The following is a 6,000-nucleotide window of genomic DNA, read 5'->3' on the forward strand; positions in this document are numbered from 1 at the left end:
GAAATCTAATAATGTAAGATCAGGTGATCGCGCTGGCCATTCAATCGATCCTCGCCTCCCTATCCACCGATTGGGAAATATTGTATCGAGGTACTGCCGGACATTAAATTGGTAATTTGGTGGTGCTCCATCCTGCTGAAACCATATCGTATTTGCTGGAACTTGAGGATTTCCTGGATCAGGATATAAATTTGCCAACGTTGGAATGACATCATTTTGAAGTAGTGCCAAATAATTGTTGCCATTCAAGTTGCCCTCAATGAAAAAGGGACCAATGATATTGTTTCCTACAATCCCTGACCAAACATTAACCTTTTGAGGGTATTGAGTGTGTTCTTCTCTCATCTAGTGAGGATTTTCCGTGGCCCAGTAGCGGCAATTTTGCCGATTAGCATGACCGTTAAGTGAAAAAGTACACTCATCAGAAAACATAACGTCTTCTAATTGGATAATATTGTTATCCAACATGTCCATCATTTGCTCACAAAAAAAGTTCTCCTATCAAAATCGTCTTCCATGAGCTCCTGAGTAGGTATCATCTTATAGGGATGCAATTTATTTTCTTTTAATTGTTTACTATCGATGTATGGCTAGCATTGAATGTAGTGGACGCCTGTCTACTCGATGTATGTGGATTTTCCTAAAACTCGAGCAACACATCTAATTTGAGTTCATCACTCAGTGCATTGGCAGCTGCTTTTTTTATCTGCCTTACATGACAAAACTCGCGAAATTGCTTCTCTATTTTACTTATTGTTCCTTGGGATATAGGCGGTAAATTAGGAAATTTCTCATGAAATAGGCGAGTTACTTCCTGTTGTGTTCGGGTGTTATCTCCGTAACCAATCATTTGTAAAACTGTTATTTTATGCATTTCCGTTAATCTAACCATTTTTCAGAATTGAATTGAACGAACTTTTTACTTAAATTAAAATACTGGCAACTTAAATAAAACAATTTACTAATGCTTGTTAAAATATCGTTGCCACGGAAATTCTTTAAAGTTTTTTAATGGTTACCATCTAAAAACCACATTGCTATGGTTTTTGTTCACTTTCTCATTATCAAGACCTAAACGGGAAATAAGTTTTGAGTATATTTTAACGAATTTCGGTAACCACATGATTTTAATTTATTTTATCTTAATTAATTTTAATAAACTTGAAAGCGACAACATTTTTGAATGGAGAATGAACAGACTCAAACGATATACCACAAGCCTATACTTCCTATTTTAAAAATTGGGGGTTGTACCTGTCATTCTAAGGGGGTTGAAGGTAGGGGTTGCATTTTCACGTTAAAGAATGTCAAGTTATAATTTAAATTTGACGTGTTTCGGTATTTTTTATAAATATGTACAGTAACCTAAATAATGAATTTATTCCATTTGGCTTTTACACACTGTATAAATACCTGCGTAAGGAAAAAAGAAAATATTAACAAAGAACTACAAGAACTACAAGATCTAAGTAAGCCAATAGAGACTAGAAAATTTTACCAGAAACTGAACAAAAGCAAAAAAGAATTCAAACAAAAGAAGTAAAGAGATAAGAAGCGTAATATACTGACAGAGCAGCAAGAAAAACTAAGAAGATGGAATTTCTGAGAGATTATAAATGATATATTAAATGACGTTTTTTTTTATAAAATATTGCTTTTAATTATATGTTCTTAATATGTCATACAAAAAATAAATTCTCCGCTATTGACACGCTTCTTGGTAAAACTCACAGGGACAGCTAAGTTATATGATAACTTACGAGATCACGCGTTTGACTAATTTCATTATTTTTTGCTGGAGTTATACTCGTATCTAAACATTCCGTTTTTTTTTGTAATATATTTTTATATATAAAAACTTACTAACTTTTTTATCCGTACTACATTTTATTGACGATATAGAAACTGTGAAAAAAGTTCTTGAAAGATTAATCATATGACTCGAATACAAAAACGCTTTCAAGGCTGTTGTTGAATTTAAACAAAATTCTTCAACAATGATTTAACAAAAATAAAAAAAAAGCATACGAATGTTATCTTGACAATGAATGAATGATCGCTATAAAGTAAAAAAACTAACAATAACCAATTTTAATGTTTCTTGATAACATTTAGTATTTTTGCTCCCCTGTAAATTGTTGTACTTTGATTTCAGCAACTTTTCATTCTGCTGTGTACATTCATTGAAGTTTTAACGACAAAAATCATTTGTTTTCATTAACATTCAATACTATAAATCCACATTTCATGAAATTTTATGCTTAAACTTTCACGAACTCGTCATAAAAATCGTAATAAAATATAAAATTTTAGTTGTATAAACGTTGCAAGTATAGGAAAGCGGATTATTTTCGCTCGATGATAATATTGCTTACGTCTGATAACATTAATATTAGATTACGCTATCTAACCTTCACAAAATGAGCGTTGATAAACTAGGAGGTAATTTGTGTTCGGCAAATTTAAAAAAATTTCTTTTTCTGCGACGAAATGCACACGTGTCGGTCTAAAAATAATCGATTTGGAATATTTTGAACTTTTTATAAACATTAAATTTTAGGTTTACAAATTTTGTTTCTTTTATCTATTATCAATTTTATAACAGTAGATCTGTTGCAAAAATAGTGCTATAAATAATTGATTTTTTTGTATAAAAAATAAGTGGATGGATGGAATAATGGAAATTTAAGCAACACATGTTATATAATTTTTTTAAATGCATATTTTTTTATTTATTCAGGATTGAATTTCGTAAAAAACACATTTTTATCAAAACACTGTAACAATTAAAAATTAAGCTTATAGTCCAATTACTGAGGCTTAATATATGGTAATACCTCCGAATTTTTTATAACTGCATCGATTTCTTTGAAAATTTCAAATTAAGCTTATCTTACCCTCCACTTCATAAGTTATATACGCTCTAGGTGCGCTTTTTGTTTTTAAGCGGTGAAAACTACCCCTTATTGAAGAAACTGGGAAAAACATGGATTTAATTATTTTATGCACTTAAATCATGTTTATTCGCCTAAGGTAAATATTGTAATGTGTTCTCTAATATGAAAATTAATTATTCACAATTTTCAACCCTTAAAACCCTTTAAAAACCCATAAAAGCTAATACTTTTTATAAAAATACTATGAAAAAAAAGTCGTAGCAGCTTGAGACATTTCAATTATGTATTTAAATACAAATAAAAATTAATACCCTAGCTATACAATAATATTTTATTTATTGGAAATTTTCAACCCTTACAACCACCCTTACGACAAAAATGAATTAGAAATGAATTAAAAAATATTTTTATCGGTTTGAAACATTTCTTGAGTGCATTTTATTTAACGAAAATTAATTTTTTGCATATAAAATAACTTTTTATTATAATTTCAACATTTCAACCCTCATAACCAACCCCTTTTTTAAAAAATTCATTTAATATACTTTTATTGGTCTGAAACATTTCTTGAGTCCATTTTATTAAACAAAAATTAATTTCTTGCTTATAAAATAACATTTTATTATAATTTCGACATTTCAACCCTCACAACCACCCCCTTTGTCAAAAATGAATTAAACAATATTTTTAACGATTTGAAATATGCTCCAAAATTTATTCTAAAAAGTACTATTGGTTTTTTTACAATAACTCAGTTAATTTTGATGCTACAACATGCATAAAAAAACGATTTTATAGGTAATTTAACGGGCTATAAGTATAGGAATGTTAAAACATTCTAAAGCCTTCATGTTTAAAGGGTGAAGGGTCAAAGGGTCGGAGACCAGTGGTTCATGCGCTATAAAGCAAACTTCAACCAACTATATCTCCGTTATTTTTTAAGCTACAAAACAAATTAAAAAATGAAATTTTTGTTGAAAAAAAAACCATTTTTTTGTATTATGTCATCTTTTACGTATCTTTTATAGTTTTGAAGTTATTATAAAAAAAGATTTTTTTTTTAATATTTACAATAAAAAAATGTAATCATACTTTTTTCAAAAACTGGGTATTCTAAAGTGGCTAAACTTTAAACGCGTATTTTCGTGTTTTGTTTGCTTTGTTTTTTGAATATATTTTTGTCAAAAAACATTATTTTCGACTCGAAAGTTATGTTTAGATAGAAAATTTTATTTTGATCAACTTTTTTGTAGATTTATATGCCAGAAAAGTAAAAAATTATTGATGACATCCTAAGAAAGCTAATTTAAAAAGGAGTTCAAAATATTTCTAATTTTATAGCTAAAATCAACGAATATCGCCTAAAATATTAAAAAAAACTTAATAAACTCTATTAAATTTAGCGTAGCAAACCGAACATTTTCTAGAATGTACAAATCGACATCGAATATTGAGTGAAATCAAATGATTTGGTTTTTATTTTTGGAAAATTTTGTTCTATAAACTTAAACCTTAAATGTCCACCCTTATTATAGAATGTGCAGATGTGCAATATAGCTTTGTAGCAAAAACATTACCAAAAAAATATTATTTACAAGGTAGTAAAATTAATATTAGTAGTCAAGTTTAGATAAAGTATTTTTTAGTTTGCTGAAAATAATATATATTTTGATATTTTATGTATAATTTGTTGTGTATTTAATGAAGCACACGCTAATAAAATATAACTATTTATTTACTTATAAAACGGTTACATATAATTCAATTAATCATAGCAGCGTGGACATTCGGAGCTGCTCATCGACATGACATAACCTCACCCAAGCCTGTCTAATTTTCTGAAGTGTCAACTGTGCCAATGCAGGATTAATATATAACAGACCCCACTGTATAATAAATACCTGCGAAAAATAAAATATAGTTAATGTCATAAAATTGAAACGACAATAACGGTGTGTTAATACACACACGGTGAAGAAAAGGAAATGCGGATGAGACGATGACGGATCTGTTGATCGATCTGCATCACTGTCCAGGATATTCCGAGCATTCTTCTATGCAATCACATTTCAAATCCCTCTAGGCGATTGATCGTATTATCCTTTAGAGTCCAGGTCTCGGTGTCATTTAACAACACTGACCAAATTTAGCATTTGATCATTCTTTGACGTAATTTTAGGTTTAAGCTGTGGTTAGTGAAGATTGATTTAATTTTTAGAAACATTGTGCAAGCTGCTTTAATTCTGCATTTGATCTTTTTACTTGGACTTCTTCTTTAAGTTTCGCTCTTATCGGAGATTGGAAATCGTTCTGACAATTATAATTTTGTTGGTTATGCGCCTGAATAGTTCAAATGAACTGCATCCAAACCATTCACGGAGATAGCGTAGCCATAAGATTTTACCTATTCCGATGCTCCTTCCGACTTTGATTTTGCCCTGCATTATATTCTTTAATAGTTCGTATTTTTCACCTCTCATGATGTGCCCAAAGTTTTCCAACTTTCGGATTTTTGTGGAATTTAAAATTCACATTGTTTTCCTAGTTTCTCGAGTGTTTTTCGAGCGAATGCTTCCAGATTTTTAGTGTTTAATTGTTTGGATTGTGTATAAATGTCGATTGGATCCATTTTTTAGGTATTATACCTGTTCTATATATGGTATTGAATAGATCCAAAAGAAGGTCAATAGATTCATTATCCACAATTTTGAGTAATTCGATGGGAACTTCGCCAGCACGGGAGATTTGCCACTTTTAGTTTGTTTCATTACATATTCGATTTCTTTTCATGTCAGGCCCAGTATCAGCTATAAATTCTTTTGGGTACTTATGCTCTCTCTTTGTCTTTAAAGAGCTGTGCTATATATTGTGACAATCTCTGCATTTTTTGGTTTATGTCTGTTATATGTCTATATCCGAATATATATACTTGATTGTTGTAAACCAGACATGGTTCTTCAATGTCAGTGTAGTAGGTTATTTCGAGTTAGCTCCCTTTATTGTACCTGCAAGTATTAAACATTCATTTTAATTATTTGTGCCTTTTTGAGTTTAATACTTGTTAATGGTTATGGCTATGGTTAAAACCATACTACAATTCTCA

The sequence above is a fragment of the Diabrotica undecimpunctata genome, chromosome 3, assembly GCF_040954645.1.
Source record: "Diabrotica undecimpunctata isolate CICGRU chromosome 3, icDiaUnde3, whole genome shotgun sequence".
Classification (NCBI taxonomy): domain Eukaryota; kingdom Metazoa; phylum Arthropoda; class Insecta; order Coleoptera; family Chrysomelidae; genus Diabrotica; species Diabrotica undecimpunctata.